Source organism: Scyliorhinus canicula, chromosome 10 (assembly GCF_902713615.1).
Source record: "Scyliorhinus canicula chromosome 10, sScyCan1.1, whole genome shotgun sequence".
NCBI classification, from domain to species: Eukaryota; Metazoa; Chordata; class Chondrichthyes; order Carcharhiniformes; family Scyliorhinidae; genus Scyliorhinus; species Scyliorhinus canicula.
This window is the reverse complement of record NC_052155.1, coordinates 153644994-153664187: the sequence shown is the minus strand read 5'-3', so window position 1 is coordinate 153664187 and position 19194 is coordinate 153644994. Positions and strand designations below refer to the sequence as shown.

At 46.7% G+C, this 19194-nt stretch overlaps 1 protein-coding gene and 1 long non-coding RNA gene across 2 annotated transcripts in view; one reads left to right on the top strand and one right to left on the bottom strand.

The window, feature by feature from the left end:
- Positions 1-5243, bottom strand: part of LOC119972723 — a 17731-nt gene extending 12488 nt beyond the window's left edge. Inside the window, exon 1 of the long non-coding RNA XR_005462142.1 lies at positions 5168-5243. This is a non-coding gene — a long non-coding RNA (uncharacterized LOC119972723). The remainder of the gene's footprint in view (positions 1-5167) is intronic.
- A 23-nt stretch (positions 5244-5266) lies between these two features.
- Positions 5267-19194, top strand: part of LOC119972722 (ras-related protein Ral-A) — a 92810-nt gene continuing 78882 nt past the window's right edge. The window contains exon 1 of the mRNA XM_038809935.1: positions 5267-5416. The gene's annotated coding sequence lies outside the window, so the exon portion shown is untranslated. The remainder of the gene's footprint in view (positions 5417-19194) is intronic.

Below are 19194 nucleotides of genomic sequence, written 5' to 3'. Positions count from 1 at the left end.
GTAACTTTGTCTTGCAGGGAGCTGGTTAGAGGGGGGATGGTTCTGCTTTTTGGGTGATTATTTTTCTAAAGTAGCTGTTTCTTCAGTTTTTTCTGATGTTTGTTTACTGGGGAATATGATGCTTTTAAAATGGTTGTCCATGTGGGGGGAAGAGGGGAGAGAACAATGAGCAGGTTTCAGGAAAGATCCCAGACTTAGAGTCACGTAACCTGATCATGGGAGGAGACTTTAACACAGTCATTGATCCAGAATTGGACCGGTCAAAATCCAGGTGGAGGCCGGCTGTGGCAAAGGAATTGAAGCGGTTTATGGAACAGATGGGGGGAGTAGACACATGGAGGTTTGCACGGCCAAGGGCGAAGGAGTTTTCCTTTTTCTCACATGTCCACAAGGTATATTCTCGGATCGAGCTTTTTGTTCTGAGCAGGGCACTAATACCGAAGGTGGTGGATACTGAGTACTCAGCAATCGCAGAAAAGGGAGTCCTCCCCCGAACAATGTTGCAGGCCTCAATTTCATTGATCCTGAAACGGGAGAAGGATCCAGAGCAATGCGGGTCATACAGGCCAATTTCTCTACTGAATGTGGACACCAAACTGCTGGCTAAGATACAGGCCACAAGGATAGAGAACTGTGCCCCGGGAGTGAGAGGGGAAGACAGACGGGATTTGTAAAGGGCAGGTAACTCAAGGCCAATGTTCAAAGGCTTTTAAATGTTATTATGATGCCCTCAAAAGGAGGAGGTGGAGGTCGTGGTAGCGATGGATGCGGAGAAGGCTTTTGAATGGGGTGGAGTGGAATTACCTGTGGGAGGTGCTGGGAAGGTTTGGGTTTGGTGATGGCTTTATTGACTGGATGCGGTTCCTCTATCAGGCACCAGTAGCGAGTGTGCGTACGAACCGGCTGAGGTCGGGGTACTACACCGAGGGACAAGGCAAGGATGCCCCTCTCCCCGTTACTGTTTGCTCTGGCCAGAGAGCCATTGGCCATGGCGTTGAGAGCCTCTAGGAAATGGAAAGGTCTGGTTCGGGGGGTGTGGAGCACCGGATCTTGCTTTACGCAATGACCTGCTCTTGTATATTTCAGACCCGTTGGAGGGATGGGGGAAGTAATGCAAATCTTGGGGGAATTTGGCAATTTTTCGGGGTATAAACTGAACATGGGAAAAAGCGAGATGTTCGCGATCCAGGCAAGAGGATAGGAGAAGATGTTAGTATGTACTAGATGCTGTGGTACGAAGAGGCAAGAGTTCAGCTCCCTTTTCACCAACACACCTTTAATGGTTCAAACTCACTCTGCACAGAACTCTACAGATCATCACAAGCTCCAGAGTCCACCTGAAGCCCCTTTACATATTAGTGTCAATCATTGAACACTTAACATAAATGAGACAATCATTGAACACTTAACATAAATGAGACACCTAATTGCAATGTCTCTTAACCCATTACTTAACAGAAGAGACTGGGAGAGCTGCCACTTAGAATGGTACGGAGGAGCTTTCGATATCTGGGAATCCAGGTGGCCCGGGAATGGGAGGCACTGCACAAGTTAAACCTATCCCGCCGGTAGAACAAATGGAAGGGGACTTTAAGAGATGGGACATGCTCCCGCTATCACTGGCGGGGAGGGTACAGACCGTGAAAATGACGGTCCTCCCCAGATTTCTGTTCGTCTTTCAGTGCTTCCCCATCTTCATCCCAAAGGCCATTTTCAAGTGGGCGAATAAGATTATTTCGGGCTTTGTGTGGGCGGGTAAAACCCCACGAGTGAAGGAAGTGCTGCTGGTGCGCAGTCGCGGGGGGGGGTCGGCACTGCCGAACTTCTGCAATTACTACTGGGCAGCTAATATAGCCATGATTAGGAAGTGGGTATTGGGGAGGGGTCGGCATGGGAGCAGATGGAGGCAGCGTCATGCAAAGATACCAGTTTGGGAGCACTGATAACGGCACCTCTTCCATTCTCGCCGGCCCGATACTCCACAAGTCCGGTGGTGGTGGCAGCTCTGAGAATCTGGGGACAGTGGAGGAGATATAAGAGAGTGGCGGGAGCATCGGTTTGTACCCCAATTTATAATAATCATTGGTTTTTAACCGGGTAGGCTAGATGGTGGGTTCCGGAGATGGCAAAGGACAGGGATTAGAAGGATTGGTTATCTATTTACAGATGGGAGCTTTCCCAGCTTGAAAGCCTTGGAGGATAAATTTGAATTACCAGCAGGGAATGGGTTTAGGTGTTTCCAGGTGCGAGACTGCCTGAGAAAACAGGTGCCGGCCTTTCCACTGCTGCCGCCACGGGGGCTACAGAATATAGCAGTCTCCAGTACCTGGGTGGGAGAGGGGAAGGTTTCAGATATTTACCAGGAGCTTTCGGAGGCTGGAGCTTAAGGGCAAGTGGGAGGACAAGCTAGGAGGAAAGATAGAGGCGTGTCTCTGGGCGGATGCCCTAAGCAGGGTTAATACCTCTTCATGTGCCAGGCTCAGCCTGATACAATTTAAGGTAGTCTACCAGGCACACATGTCAGCGGCTAGGATGAGCAGGTATTTTGGGGCAGAAGATAGGTGTGCGGGAAGCCCAGCAAATCATGTCCACATGTTTTGGGCATGCCCGAAGCTTAGAGAGTTTTGGCAGGGTTTTGCTAAGGCAATATCCAAGGTGCTAAAAATACGGGTGGTACCGAGTCCGGAGGCGACGATCTTTGGGGCGTCAGAAGAGCCGGGAGTTCAGGGGGCGAAAGAGGCTGACATTTTGGCCTTTGCCTTCCTGGTAGCCCGGAGACGGATCTTGTAAATGTGGAGGGACGCGAAGCCCCCGAGTGTAGAGACCTGGGTTAGTTACATGGCTGGTTTTTCAGTCCCGAGAAAATAAAGTTCGCCTTAAAAAGGGTCAATGGTCGAATTCACCCAGAGGTGGCAGCCGTTCGTAAACTTTCTCGGGGAAAATTAAAATGTCAGCAGATGCAGTATTCCAAGGGGCGAGATTGTTGATGTATGGTTGGGGTGTGTGAAGATTGAGATGGGGTGGGGGGGGGTGGGAAAATGTTTATTATACCATGTTGATGTCATGGTCTGTAATTTTTATAAAAATTTTCAAATACCTTAATAAAAATATTTTTAAAAAGATATAGGGCGAAATTCTCCCAAAACGGGAAAAATCGTCAAACCGCCGTAAAACCCGGGCGGGTTTTACGGCATCGCGCCCCTTCCCGACGGGGGACCGATTCTGGTCCCCCGTCGGGGCTAGCAGCCCGACGTCGGAGGCTCCGACAAGTCGGGCTTAACGAAAATCGTTAAACCCGCTTGTCGGATTTAGCGCCGGCTGACGCGTCATATGACGTCAGCCGCGCATGCGCAGGTGGGAAGACGCCACCCGCGCATGCGCGGGTGACGTCATCGCGTTTTTGCGCGAAACCCGCGCATGCGCGGTCCGGGTTGCCCCTCAGCCGCCCCGCGTATTGATACTGCGGGGCGGCGGAAGGATAAATAGTGCGCGGGCATCGGGCCCGCTGCCCGCGATCGGTGGGCACCGATCGCGGGCCCATGGCACCCTTGGCACGGCCGTGGTACTGCCGTGCCAATCGGTGCCATGGTTATTTTTTTCCAGGTGGTCACGACGTTTTTACGAACGGCAGGACCAGGTGTGTTTGCCGTTCGTAAAAAGGTCGTAAAGGGCTGGGACTTCGGCCCTTCTAACAGCTGTGAATCGCTGCCGGCCGTAAAAAAACGGCGGCAGCGATTCGTGTCGGGATTTCGGCGGGGGGGTGGGAGAATAGCGGGAGGGCGTCAAAAAAGTCGGGAAGGCCCTCCCGCTATTCTCCCACCCGTCGTGGGGGGCGGAGAATTTCGCCCATAGTTCTTGGGGCTAAAATGATCAAGGGATATGGGGAGGGGGGGCGTGGTGAAGGAGGGATCAGTGTACTCCACTCCTACGCCTGGAAGCACTGCTTTCCCCACTACAAAGAAGTTGATCCTAGTATATACCCTGTGTACCTGGGAGAACTCCTTCTCCCTGGTTGTGTGAACCTCCATGGGTTCGCTGCCCCATCTGTTCCATGAACACATCCAGTTCCTTTGCCATGTTTGATCTCCACCCCCCTCCTCCCCGGAGTTGAGGTTTGATCTGTCAGTCCGTGGGTCCTGTACACAGTTAAAGACACACGATGAGTCAGTGTGACTGTTGGGGATTTCCATTGTGGTTTTCTTCATGAAGTCCACGTCATCCCAGTTGGGAGCATGCACATTTACAAGGGCCACCGGTGCCCCTTCCAGGACACCACTAACCATGACATACCATGCCCCTTGGTCTGTAACTGTCCTCCTCGCTGTAAATGCTGTCCTCTTATTGAGCAGTATGGCCACCCCCCCCCCTAGCCCTCACCTCGCAGCACAAGTGGTAAATCTGTCCCACCCAGCCCTCTCTTATCCGCAGTCGGTCTTCTCCCTCAGGTGGGTTCCATGGAGGAAGACTATGTCAGCTTCTATGCTTTTCTGATGGCCGGAGACTCTGGATATTTTCACTGGGCTGTTAAGTCCCCAGGTGATTATTCTGATGGGAGGGGGTTCGATTCTTTCCCCCACCCCAAGGGGTCAACCATACTTACCTTGTGGATGTGCCCCTTCCCTCCGGGGTTTCCCTTTGTTAGGGGCCATCCAAGGTGGCCATTGTCGCTGTCCTCACCATGTGTCAGTGCCCGAGGAAGGAATGGCACTCCAAAAGCTAATGATTCGAAACAAACCTGTTGGACCTTGACCTGGTGTTGTAAGAAATCTGAATGAAGCAGCCTGATTTGGAACATCATTGTGTACAGAAGTGGGACTAGGGCACATGCCAAGAGGAAACAGAGGTATTATGGAGGGAAAATGCCAAAGAAAAAAGATGAAGAGGAAGGAAGCAAATATTAATGTTGGACGGCCAGGAAATTGAAGCAAGTTACTGGAAAATGAAAAGACTGAGAGTATAGAGACAAGGAGAAGACTGTGAGCCAAAGGCCTGCCTGAATTCAGACAGAAAACACATGAAGATGAGCCCAGATGGGGTTCACATGAAGAACCCCACAGAACTGTGAAACACATCAAACTCATTTCCAACAATGCACCCGCCCACGAAAAGGACGCGCTATTCCTTCCCTATTACAACCTGCAAACTTCAACCACGTCCCGCTGCTCACCAGGTGACCATGTGACTCCCAGAATGTGACCCCGGAAGAGTTCGGCCGTGACGCCCTGGCGCTGTCGGGTTTCCGGTGAACCGCGCACGTCCCTCCCCTCCCCTCCCCGCCCCTCTGACGTGACGGTCGAAGCCGCTCCCTCGTCCGCCATATTAACCGCGACCGGGCGGGGCGGGGGAAGAGCGAGTTAGTGAGCTGCAGTCGGGGAGCAGCCCTGTGTCTCTCCCCCCTTTCTCTGTCTTCCGTGCGGTGAGTTAGTGTTTTGAACACCTGACGCGGTCGCAACTCACGAGACGTCTCCCCGCGGACCGTTGGTCTCGAAGCGCGTGATCCACTCCTGTTCTCGGGGTGGAAGACACTTTCCATCCCCTCTCTCCCAGGGTTGGGAGCCAGTACGTCCCCAACCTTTACCCTCTTCCCTCTTCCAGGGGTGGGGGACACTGTATGTTCCCCTCTGCCAGGAGGAGGACCCTATATGTCCGCCTCTCCTCACCCAGGGAGAAGAGAGTGTCACTTCATGCCCCCACCTCCCATTTCTCTTTCTCCACCCCCTCTTTTCCCCCCTGAGTGGGATTGTGTTTTTTCTTCACACCCTTCTCTGTCTCCCCTGGAGTGGGGGCTTTGCTCTTTTCCCCTTCCCCAGCTGAACTTCAACATCCCTTAATAACTTCAGATATGTAGGTGATGCTTGATTATTTGAAAAGTGCTTTAGACTGGTGAAATTCAAGCCTTTACTATTATCCTTCTGAAGTATCTTTTGGTGCATGTGTAGGTGGACCTTTTAGTACAGTAAGATCCAATTTGGCATCAATTGAAACGAATAATATTGGTCTAGGCACTAGTAAAGCCACCAGCTTTTATTTTAGCATTGTGCTTTGGGATCATTTACATCTACCAAAAGGTACAGACTGACTCCCTTTAATGTAATATTTCCTCAGTCCAACAGTGGACTGTGCCCAAATCGTTGGCTGCACAACATCCTGTTTCTTAGAATGTATTAGCAACTGTCTAAAGATGATCCACTTTATTTAATTCTGCATTTACTTTCTGTTTATTGATAATATGCTGCATATCCTAGACCCGAAAGATAAATTAAACTTCACATTGCATTCTTTTCTTTATTTATTCCAATTACAAAAAAAAGCTCAAGGTACTTTTTGTTCCAAGTACAGATTGCCTAAACAACAGTATTGCGTCCAATTCTGACCAGCTCACCTTTAGGAGGGGGTGAGAGATTTACCTGAGCAAGTACAAGGGTATGTGTGTAGATATGAGAATAGTTGGATTGTTGTCCTTGGAGCAAGGAAGGTTAATGGCATATTTAAAAGGCGGTCAAAGTTAATGACTGTTTTATTCATTGATTTCAGCGTCACTGACCTAGCCAGCATTAATTGTTCATCTCTAATGGTTCCTGAGAAGGTGATGGTTAGCTGTTGCTTTGAACCACTGCAGTCTGGTGTAGATGCACCCAGAGTGCTCATAGGATTGGAATTCCAGGATTTTGACCGTGTGATGTTGAATTTAAGTCAAGATGGTGTGTGACTTGTAGGTCTTTTGTCCTTCTAGATGGTATGATCGATCATAGGTTTGGAAGGTGCTATTGAAGGAGCATTGGTATGTTGATGCAGTACAATGTGTGTGTGATGCACACTGCTGTATCTGTGTGCCATTGGTGGAGGGAGTGAATGTTTACAGTCGTGGAAGGGGTGCTGATCAAGTGGAAGGTGTCAAACATCTTGAGGGTTGTTGGAACTGCACTGATAGAGGCGTGAGGAGCATGTGCTTCACACTCCTGATTTGTGTCTTGTAGATGGAGAATAGGCTTTGAATCAGGAGGCAAGTTGCCTGCTGCAGATTTCCTAGCCTCTGCTTTTGCACCTGATCATGGCATGATTGGTCCCGTTTAGTTAACTCCCTAGGATGTTGATAGTGGGAGATTCAGCGATGGTCATGCCATGAATGTCATGGGTCGATGGTCATTTTCAGGCACTTGAGTAGCATGAACAGTACTTGTCATTTATCAGCCCAAGGCTGAATGTAGTCCATGTCTTAGTGCATATGGGCACAACTGAAGGAATTGTGATGTGAACATTGCAATCATCAGCAAAGAACCGCACTTCTGACCTTGTGATGGAGGAAAGATCGTTGGGAGTGACTGAGAATGTTTAGGTGTAGTATACTTCCCTGAGCAACTCTTGGAGCAATGTCCTGGAGCTGAGATAATTGGTTTCCAATAACCACAATGGTCTTCCTTTGCAAACTTAGCATTGAGCAGGTTATTGTTGTGTTAATACTGTTTTATTGCTCTGTCAGTAGGCAGTACCAGCTGTCACTTAAACGGAGAGTTAGCTTGTCAGATGGATTTGTCCTGCTTTTTGTACACTGGATTTATTTGAATAATTTTTCATTTTGTCAGGTAGGTGCCAGTGTTTATGCTTTATTGGATTGATTTAGCTAGAGGTGTGGCTAGTTCTGGAGCACTAGCGTCCAGCAAGAGTCAGGATGTCACTGGGGCCCATTGCTTTATTTAGTGCCCACAGCTGTTTCTTATGTGGAGTAAATCGAGTTGTCTGAAGGCTGGAATTTGATGCTGGAGACGTCAGCAGACCAAGAGGGATTGGCACTTCTGACTGAAGATGTTTGCAAAGAGGCTCTATCCCTCGCTTAATTGTCCACCTCTGATCACTGGATGTGGCAAAACTGCAGAGTTTGTAACCTGATCAATTGATTGTGGAATTCAGTCTATGGCATGCTGCTTTTACAGTTTATCTTAGTTACAGTTTATCTTTAGTCCTGTGTTGGGAGTGGGGTAGTTGGTTTTGGACAAAGCTCGGCACAGCATTGAGGGCCGAAGAGCCTGTTCTGTGCTGTACTGTCCTATGTTCTGTGTAGCTTTCTCCAAAAGTTTGGTCAGTAAGTTTGGTAATAGTGGAGAGGGATATGCTAGGCCATGAAGTTAGACTGTGGTTGGATAAGATTTTGCTGCTGCCGATGGTCTACATCACCTCGTGGATGGCCAGTCTTGAGCTTCTGGATTTGGTTTGAATCGATCCCATTTGGCACGGTAGGGACTACCATAATCAACTACCATGCAACACGATCAAAAGTGTCCTCCATGTGAAGATGGAACTTGGTCTTCAAGACCTGTGCAGTTGTCACTTGTGAAAATGTGGTTGTCAGGTTGGTTGTTGCGCCATCTCCTGCACATCCAATCTGGCAGATGTGTCCATCAGGCCTCTTTGTCAACACTGCAGAGCCAGTCTTAATGATGGACTTTGTGTCCTTGCATGAAACTTCATGGGGTCTGAAATCCACGTTTGAGGGCTCCCAATTCATACTGCCCCTTGTGGTGGGTCTGTTTTGTTGGTGGGACGGTGATGGAGCAGCTTGGGGTTTGGCTGAAGGTGCATTCCTGTAAGAATGTCCGATTTTTGTATGATTAGCTTGTGGAAGAACACTCCCGAATTTGACAGAAGTTCCTCGGTGTGAATGAGGAGACTTTTGTCGGACATGTCTTGTGAATGTGGTGTCATAAGGTGGATATTCGAATTTTGTTTTTTCCGACATATCTGGTGACCCATTTACTACAGTAGGTGCTATCGAGACTTGGCGTCCTGCTCTCTTGCTCGTGTGGCCCCCCCCCCCCCCGTGAAGCCGGGGGATTTATGCAGTCAGGAGAGGGGTGGGTGTGTTAGAAGGGCGTTTTAACTTGTGTGTTAACGAGGTTAAGGCGTCGAGAGATTCTGATTGGCGATTTCAACCCGAACTGGTAAGGTTTCTGCGGATTTTAGCGACCCTAATTTAGTTTCACCAGTAGTGTGGATGGGAGGTTTTCGTTTACACGCAGCTTTATTTGTAAACATTGTTTCATAGACAAATATCTGAATGGAGGAGGCTTTCAATTTAAGGTTGCAAGCATTCTTTGTATTGCGCTATTGTCTGTCAGCGATTTGCAGGCGTCGGGTCTTGTTCGCCCACTCGTACAATAAAAACCACACCCCAGGTTAAAGCAGGCGTCAGGTAGCTGCGAAATGTCTTCGAGTCACTCAAATCGTTGGTTTTGGGGGGGAAACAGTTTTAATTGTTGGTAGAAACCGTCTTAGTGCAATTTGACGGCGCTCCTTCGAATGTTGCATGCATTTAGAGGCAACTGTTTAGATGCGAGATGCGATGTGTAATGCAGCAAGAATGCTGTGATCTGAACTTGCTGATCTCGGGAATTGAATTCGGGCTGCAGACAGTTGGTATTAATGGGGAAAGAAAATTGTGTAAAAGTTTTTCTTTTGCAATGAGAACTTTAAGCAAAAATTGAGTTTATATAAAAGAGAGAACGCTTATTTTTTGACAACATGTTTGTGCATGCCGCTTTTATTCCCTTCCCCCTCTCTGCCCATACTTATTGTCTGTTTAACTCTACTATGCAGTGTCATCCCTCTGAGAGGCTTTATCCCAGGTGACTGTCCATTGTTGCACCAGACTTGGGGCGGATTGAGCATATGGCGAGATAAGAGTAAAATGTCTGACACTAAAGCTTGTCTCTCGTACCCAAATACCTCTATTACAGTTGTCTATTGTCATGGCCATCTCTAATATTTCTACTCCTATTACTCCACCTAGAGAGATTGAGCAGTTTAGACTTGTACTCTCTTAGAGTTTAGAAGATTGAGGGGCAAACAAATTAAGGTGTACAAGATGATAAAAGGTATGGATAAAGTATGGAGCAGATGCTTCCTCTTATGGGGATAAGAGGTAGCAAAAGAGTTGTGGAGAAATTACTTGAGGGTTTGGGCAGGACCGGAGCATGGTGGTTAGCATAAATGCTTCACAGCTCCAGGGTCCCAGGTTCGATTCCCGGCTGGGTCACTGTCTGTGCGGAGTCTGCACGTCCTCCCCGTGGGTTTCCTCCGGGTGCTCCGGTTTCCTCCCACAGTCCAAAGATGTGCAGGTTAGGTGGATTGGCCATGCTAAATTGCCCGTAGTGTCCTAAAAAGTAAGGTTAAGGGGGGGGGTGGGGTTGTTGGGTTACGGGTATAGGGTGGATACGTGAGTTTGAGTAGGGTGATCATGGCTCGGCACAACATCGAGGGCCGAAGGGCCTGTTCTGTGCTGTACTGTTCTGTGTTCTATGTTGTGAATCTGGAATTCGCTACCCCAAGAGTGCAGTAGATGCTGTGACAGTGAGTAAATTTGAAGAGTTAGACAGAATTTTAATTGGTAATTGGTGAAGGATTATGGAGAAGGGGCAGGATGGTGTATTTAAGGCTAGGATGCGATCAGCCATGATCTAATGGCGGAGCAGACTCACTGGGCCAAATGGCCTAATTCTGCTCCTTTATCTTTTGAACTATCACTTGGATTAATGTGCCTTTTAAAGTAGTTCACAAACATGATTTTTTTTGTGGGAAGTGGTAATGATTAGGCAAGCACTGGTGGAGGCAGATTCATCTTTCAAAAGGAAATTCGATAACCATTTCTGGAGAAATGTCTACATCATAGATTAGAATTTACAGTGCAGAAGGAGGGCATTCGGCCATGAGGCAGCAGTGCTAACCACTGAAAGGAGGGGGAGTGGAACTAACTAAGTTGCTGTCTGAAGGCAGGCATGAATACAATAAGCTGACTGTCCATTTCTGTAGCTGTTCTATGATTCTATTCCAAGTAGTCTTATACATTTACCTTTAATGTAAATTTGCATCATTAATTGAAACTCAAATTTATTTAACTTGAATCTTAAGTCACGTAAGGTACACTGGCATATACCCCCATCAGGGTGGCACAATGGTTAGCACTGCTGCCTCATAGCTCCAGGGACCCGGGTTCAATTCCAGCCTCTGGTAACTGTGTGGAGTTTGCACTTTCTCACCGTGTCTGTGTGGGTTTGCTCCAGTTTCTGCCACAGTCCAAAGATGTGCAGGTTACGTGGATTGGCTATGCTAAATTGCTCCTTGGTGTCCAAAAGGTTAGGTGGCATTACAGGGATAGGATGGAGGCTTGGGTGGGGTGCTCTTTCCAAGGGCTGGTGCGGACTCAAATGGGCCAAATATCCTCCTTCTGTACTGTAGGTTCTATGATCATATTCAACATCTTGCCATTCTCCATTCCTCCTCTGATCCCCTTCCACTGCCCCACCCTTATTTCTTTCACTATCTCAACATAGCCAGCTCATTTTCTGTCACGTTCTCCCTGCAATGGTTCTTTTTGAGCATCCCAAGTTGTATTCTGAAACCTTTCCTGTTCCACATCAATATGCTGGTCCTCGTAGTGCTCAAGGATGAGGTCGCTATCACAGAATTGTTACAGGAGACCATTTGGTCCATTATGTCTCTTACTAGCCCCCTGAAGATGCAGTTCACCTAATGCCACTCACCTGCCTTTACTGCATATCACTGCATTTTTTAAATTTCTTGGATAATAGTCCAGTTCTCTTTGAAAGCTTCGATTGACCCTGCCTCAACCACACTTAGGCAGTACCTTCCAGATCCTAGTCACTCGGTGTGAAAAGGATTTTCCTTGTCCCTTCTCTTTTTTTGCCAATTACCAGCTTCCCTATGGGCACTTGCGACACTGCTTCTCTGCTGTCACCCTCCACTCATGACCATTACTCTGCTAGCCAACCCCTTTTATTCAACATCATATGGTTGTTCTAGCTAATTACTGGCAACACCAACCAGGTCTTTGGGCACTGGCAGAACCTCCAAACCTAGTAGCTGACTGTTCCCATCCTCTGCTGCACACTCACACTAAATGCATAATTGGAGTTTCCAAACTCAATTCTATCCACCAAGCATCTCTCTAAAATAAAATACTGCAGATGCTCGAAATCATGTAGTCTGTCCAGTGTAGGGTGATGGAAGAGGCTCTCCATTTATAGAGTGTTGGGCAGCCAAGACAAGTGAGTCAGCTGCATGTGTGGCCTGCCTTCATCAAGTGGGTTGCAAGATTGAAGTCAGGCTTTTTTGCTAATTGTGATCTATGGGATCAAGTACATTTAATTATTTTAACATTTATTTACGGGATGTGGGTGTCGCTTGCGAAGCCCATTCATTGTCCATCCAGAGTTCTTCAGAAGCTAGTGGTGAGCTGCCTTGAACCGCTCGGGAGGTAGTGGTATTGTCGCTGGACTAGTAATCCAGAGTCGTCCTCTGAGGACCCGGGTTGAATCCTACCATGGCAGATGGTGAAATTTGAATTTGACAATAAAGAGGCCTGGAATTAAGTCTAAATAAAGATGACCATGAAACGATTGTCAATTCCCATAAAAGCCCAACTGATTCACTAATGTCCTTTAGGGAAGGAAATCTGTCTTGCCTGGTCCAACCTACATGTGACTCCAGATCCACAGCAATGTGGTTGACTCTTAAATGCCTTTGGGGATGGGCAATAAATGCTGACTCAGCCAGCAACGCCCGCATCCCATGGATAAATGTTTTTTTTAAATGTCCCTGAGGTGTAGGTACACCCACAGTATGGAGGGAGTTCCAGGATTTTGACCCAGCAACAGTGAAGGAATGGTGATATATTTCGAGTGACTTTGGAGGGGAACCTTTACGTAGTGGGGTTCCTAAGTATCTGCTGCTCTTGTTATTCTAGATAGTTGTGTTTTGTTGGTTTGGGAAGTGGTGCCGAAGGAACCTTGGTGCGTTCCTGCAGTGTGAGGGTTCCTGTAGTGCATTGTGTCGATGATTTGGATTTGTTTTATTGTCATGTGTACTGAAGTACAGTGAAATGTATTCTGTGTACAGACCAGGCAGGTTATTCCATGCATGGAGTGACATCATCCAAGCAAGTGGAGTGTATTCCATTACACTCCTGACTTGTGCCTTGTAGATGCCTTTGACCTGTTCCTCTAGCCACAATATAATGTGGCTAGTCCAGTTCAGTTTTGTGGGGGTGGTGGGGGGAGGGTGTTCAGTGACGATCATTGAATGTCATGGGTCGATGGTTAGATCCTGTCATTGGAAATGATTGTTGTTTGGCATTTGTGTGACGCAAATGCAACTTTTAAAAAAAAAAAGTACCCAATTCATTTTTCCAATCAAGGGGCTATTTAGCATGGCCAACCCACCTAGCCTGCACATCTTTGGGTTGTGGGGGCGAGACCCACGCAAACACAGGGAGAATGTGCAAACTCCACAGGGACCCAGAGCCGGGATCGAACCTGGGACCTCGGTGTCATGAGGCACCAGGGCTAATCCACTGCGCCAATGTGCTACCCTGATGCAAATGCAACTTGTCAGCCCAAGCCTGGACGTTGTCCAGGTCTATTTGCTTTTGGACATGTACTGCTTCATTATCTGAAGTTGTGAATGGTGCTGAACGTTGTACAGTCATCTGTGAACATTCCCACTTCTGACCTTACGATGGAAGGTAGGTCATTGATGAAGCAGCTGAAGATGGTTGGGCGTAGGACGCTACTCTGAGGAGCTCCTGCAGTGATGTCCTGCAGCTGAGATGATTGACCTCCAGCATAACCATCCTTTGTGCCAGGTATGACTCCAACCAGCAGAGAGTTTCCCCCCCTGATTCCCATTGACTCAGTTTTGCTTGAGCTTCTTGATGCCATACTCAGTCAAATGTTGCCTTGATGTCAAAGGCAGTCGCTCTCACCTCACCTGTAGGATTCAGCCTTTTTGTCCATGTTTGAACCAAGGCTGTAAGGAGGTCAGGAGCTGAGTGACCCTGGTGGAATCCAAACTGAGCATCTGTGATCAGGTTATTGCTGCGTTCCACTTGATAGCACTTTGCTGATGGAGAGTAGACTGATGGTGTGGTAATTAGCTGGGTTGCATTTGTCCTGTTACTTGTGTACAGGCCACACCTGGCAATTTTTCACACTGTTGGGTAGCTGCCAGTGTTGTAGCTGTCCTGGGACTGCTGGGCTCGGGGTGCAATAAGTCTGGAGCAATCTTCAGTACTATAATGGGAATATTGTCAGGGCCCATAGCCTTTGCAGTATCTAGTGCCTTCAGCTGTTTATAATTACCTGAATTAATTGTATTGGCTGGAGACTGGCATCTGTGATGCTGGGAACCTCCAGAGGCGACCGAGATGGATCATCCACTCGGCACTTCTGGCTGAAGATTGTTGCAAATGCTTTGGTCTTTTACACAGATGTACTGGGCTCTTCCATCATTGAGGTGGGGATATCCTCCAGAAAGTTGTTTAATTGTCTGCCATCATTCAAGGCTGGATGTGGCAAGACTGTAGAGTTTGGGTCTGATACATTCGTTGTGGAATTGTTAACTCTTACTTGCTGCTTATGCTGTTTGGCACACAGATCCTATGTTGTAGCTTCACCAAGTTGACATCTCATTTTAGTATGCAAAGTGTTGCTCCTGGCATGCTCTCCTCTTAATTGAACCAAGGTTGAATCACTGGCTTGGTGGTAGTAATGGTGGAGTGGGAGTATGTGCCGAACCGAGGTTGCAGAATGTGGCTGAGTACAGTACTGCTGCTGATGGCCCGCAGTGCCTCATGGAGGCCCAGTCTTGAGTTGCTAGATCTGTTTATCCCATTTAACAAGGTGATAGTGCTGCACAACATGATGATCACTTCTACCAATACTGTCCTGGACAGATGTATCTTTAGCAGGCAGGTTGGTAAGGATGAGGTCAAGTATGTCTCTCCCTATTGGTTCCCTCCACCTGCTACAAACCAAGTCTAGAAGCAATATCCTTTAAAACCCAGCCAGCTCTGGCTGTGGTGGTACTACCAATCCAATCTTGGTGACATTGAAGTCCTCCACCCAGAGTATATTATGCTTCCTTGCCACCCTCTGTGCTTCTCCAAGTGGTGTTCAATGTGGAGGAGTACTGATTCAACAACTGATGGTGGAAGGTGCATGGTATTCAGCTGGAGGCTTCCTTGGCCATTTTTAAGCTGAAGCCATGAGACTTTGTGGGGTCCAGGGTTGATGTTCAGGACTCCCAGGGCAACTCCCGCCTGACTGTATACCACTGTGCTGCCATCTCTGTTGGGTCTGTCTTGCTGGTGAGACAGGATATCTGGGACACAGTCATACTCACAATCATATCATACAGATGGAATCATACTGTACAGATAATATTAGGTAGTTGCTTGACTCGTTTGAGACAGCTCTCTGAACTTTGGCCCAAGCCATGTTTGCAAGGAGGACTTTGCAGAGTCAACAGGGCTGGGTTTGCCGTTGTCATTTCCAGGTCTGGGTCGGTGCTGAATATTTCATAATGAATTATAGAAAATGTGTGAATTATAGAAAACGTGTAATTTATATATATATATATTTTTTAAATTTAGAGTACCCAATTCATTTTTTCCAATTAAGGGGCAATTTAGCGTGGCCAATCCACCTACCCTGCACATCTTTGGGTTGTGGGGGCGAAACCCACGCAAACACGGGGAGAATGTGCAAACTCCACACGGACAGTGACCCAGAGCCGGGATCGAACCTGGGACCTCGGCGTCGTGAGGCAACAGGGCTAACCCACTGCGCCACCGTGCTGCCCTTGTAATTTATATATTAATAGAACTACCAAACTTTAAATGTTAAAAACAAAATATTTACACTTTGGAAGCAGAGTGCATGGACCTCCGTCAATGAGTGCAATCATGAAGCATACACTTCAAGTCACTCATTTGTCTTTGCACACCACTTCAGTCATACAGGAAGGAAAAAAAAACTATGCGGATGGAAATCAGAATGTGGCAACTGAGTGTGGGCAACGGGCAACAAAATGTCTTGTGGTCTGCACTCGATCAGGATTGGTTGCTATGTAGAGCAGTTGAGGATTAGGAAAGTGGCAATAAGAACAAACCACTCTCTTCTGGAAGTTAGTTTCAGCAGTGACAACCTGAAAGATCAATTACAGTTCAGGGCAAATAGTGAAAAGAACGAAGTAGAGTCACAGTTGAGCACCAATTATAGGATTGAGCTTGCAGTTTAAGCGATTCCTTTGCCCTTCATTTTCTGTTCACATCAAAAACCTACATTTGACCAACAATATTTAGTGTGTGTTCATGTTTATCTATGGAAATGAAGTTGGCCACAATGACTTCATAGTATAACAGAAGAAAATCCCAGTAGATTCATAAATGACAATTGTCAAGTTGCATTCTTCAGTCGTGCAATTTTTCATGCTTCAATTTCTCCAAGCTTGGTTGAGAGGCCCTTTGACTGTAATCATAATCTTGTTATTGCAAGACTGCCATGTGTGAGGTGCACCTTTTGAAATTAACTGAAAGGAAGTGCTTGAATTATATAATCTGAAGGATTATCATTTTACTAAGCTTTTTTTTTCCCCCTCCAGAAATGAAAGTGCAGCTCCAGCAGTTTCAGTTTTCATTTTTATTTGTGCATCTCCTTTTTCCTGCTCTGCTTTGCCACCCCACACATGAAGCGAAGTTGGCCCTGGTGGTGATTGGGAACACTAACGTCAGTTCTCCGTACAAAGACCTCTTCAGTCTCTTTTTTTAAAGTTGACCCTGGGTGTCAGATATGGTTGAAAGGTTGTATTTTGGTATCCGCAGTTCTGAGAAGATGAGGCTGCCACCTTGAACTGTGGCAGCCTTGTGATGGTGTTAGAGGTACAGCCAGAATTTTGAACTGATAATGAAGGAATAACAGCAAGTCCAAGTCAGATAGCATGTAAGTTAGGGATGATGGTACTCTCATACCATTGCTGTTCTGTACTATTGAATGGTTAGGGGGTTGTAAGTTGCTGTTCAGCAAAGCTGAGTTGTCCATTCTGTGCACATTGCAAATATGTAAGTGCTGGTGGAGGAGATGAACATTAGTTCAGGGACCTTTGAGCAGATTTTGTGTGGATAGTGTATCCATAGAATCCCTACTGTGCAGAAGGAGGCCATTTGGCCATTCGAGTCTGCACCAACACTCAGAGCACCCTATCTGGCCCACTCCCCACCCCATAACCCCACCTAACCTACACATCTTTGGACTGTGGGAGGAATCTGGAGCACCCAGAAGAAACCCACACAGACACTAGCCAAATGTGCAGACTCCATACACGGTCACCCAAGGATCGAAATTAACCTGCGTCTCTGGCACTGAGGCAGCAGTGCTCACCATTGTGCTGATTTTTCCTTGTTTTAAAATCGAATTCTTTCCAATTAAGGGGCAATTAGTGTGGCCAGTCCACTTACACCCACATATTTTGGGTTGTGGAAGTGAGACCCATGCAGTCAGCGGGAGAATGTGCAAACGACACCTGGATTGAACCCGGGTCCTCGCACCATGAGGCAGCAGTGCTAATGCTGATTCTTTGTTGTGGTTGTACCTATCTGAGCAACTGGTGAATGTTCTACTAACTTGAACCTTCATAGCTCGTGGCCGAGAGAGATCAGGTGAGCCATTTGATGCATAATACCCAGCCTCTATCCTGCTGTTGCAAAGATGTTGTTATGACTCGTTGAGTTCAGCTGCTGGTCAATGTTAACTCTAGGATATTCATGGTATCATACTGAACAATGGTACTTTGCAGGTCAGCAATTGTGCCAATAATAAAGTAAGTGACAAAGACTCACTTACATATTTCATTAATTGCCTTTTTAAAAAAAAAGATGGTGACAGTTTGAACTTAAGAAATGAAAATCAGCTGGAGTATGATTCAATCTTGGCCAGAGTACAGTTCTGTCTCAGTTGATGTAATGTGTTATGGAACATCTGTGATTCTGCCTGAATATGCTTATGTACTGGCAGGAGCGTACATAACTTTTTTTTAAAAATGATTTTATTTTCCTTGAGATATAAACTTGACAGGCTTAGCTGTAGGATTGACTGTTTACACCCAGTTGTATAATGCAAAATTTGAAGACAAAATATTGTAAAATGTTCTGCAGCATTTTAACATTTCTTTTCCTTCCCTGTCCCGACCCACCCTTAAGTAAAAGTGGCAAGTTACTATTAGCAAAATTATGCTAATTGTAGCAGGTCACAAAATATCGTGGGATATCACACTGTTACTTCATTAACCTTGGTGATTAACATTTACAACTAAAGTTCTGTGTAGGAAAAATATAATTGAGGTGAATGCATTAATGTAGTGACTTCAACATCATAAACGTAAAACTTTCCAAGGTGTTACACAGGAGCAACAGTCAAAACTGATAACAAACCAAAGGAGATGTTGGGAAAGGTTCAATAATTATTAGTTTCACAAGTAGGCTTAATTAACACTACAATGAAGTTAATGTAAAAATCTTCTAGTCGCTACACTGCGGTGGTTGTTTGGGTACACTGAAGGAGTATTCAGAATGTCCAATTCACCTAACAGGCATGTCAGTGGCCAAAAGGTTGACCTGAGGTAGACTTTAAGAGGTACCTTAAAGGAAGAACAAGGCAGCATGGTGGCACAGTGGTTAGTACTACTGTGGTCCCAGGTTCGATCCTGGCCCTAGGTCACTGTCTCTGTGGAATTTGCACATTCTCCGCGTGTTTGCGTGGGTTTTGCCCCCACAGCCCAAAGATGTGCAGGGTAGGTGAATTGGCCACACTAAATTGCCCCTTAATTGGGAAAAATGAATTGGGTAAACTAAATTTGTATTTAAAAAAAAAAGAAAAGGAAGAACAAGTGGAGAGATTCAGGGCAGGCAGTTCAAACAAGGGCCAAGATAACTGATGGTACAGCTGCCATTGGTTTGAAGGAAATGGGGGAAGTGCTCAAGATGCTAGAATTGGGGATTGCACAGTTCTCCTCATTGTGGAAGATTCGTAGGCTGATGGAGGATTTGAGGATGAGAATTTTAAAACTGAAGTGGTTGTGGAGTGGGAGTTGATGTAGGTAGTGAGTACAGAGTGTTGGGTGAATAGAATGGCATTAGGATGTGGGTAGCAGAATTTTGATGAGTTTAAATTTATGAAGGGCCGAAGATTGGAGGCCAGCCAAGAGAACATAAGAATAGCCTAGTCTGAAAGTAACAATAGCATGGGTGATGGGCTGAGGTAGGGACAGAGACAGGTGATATTATGGAGGTAGGAATTGGTGGTAGACAGATGAGGTTAGAAGGTCAGCTTGGGACCAAATAGGCTGCTG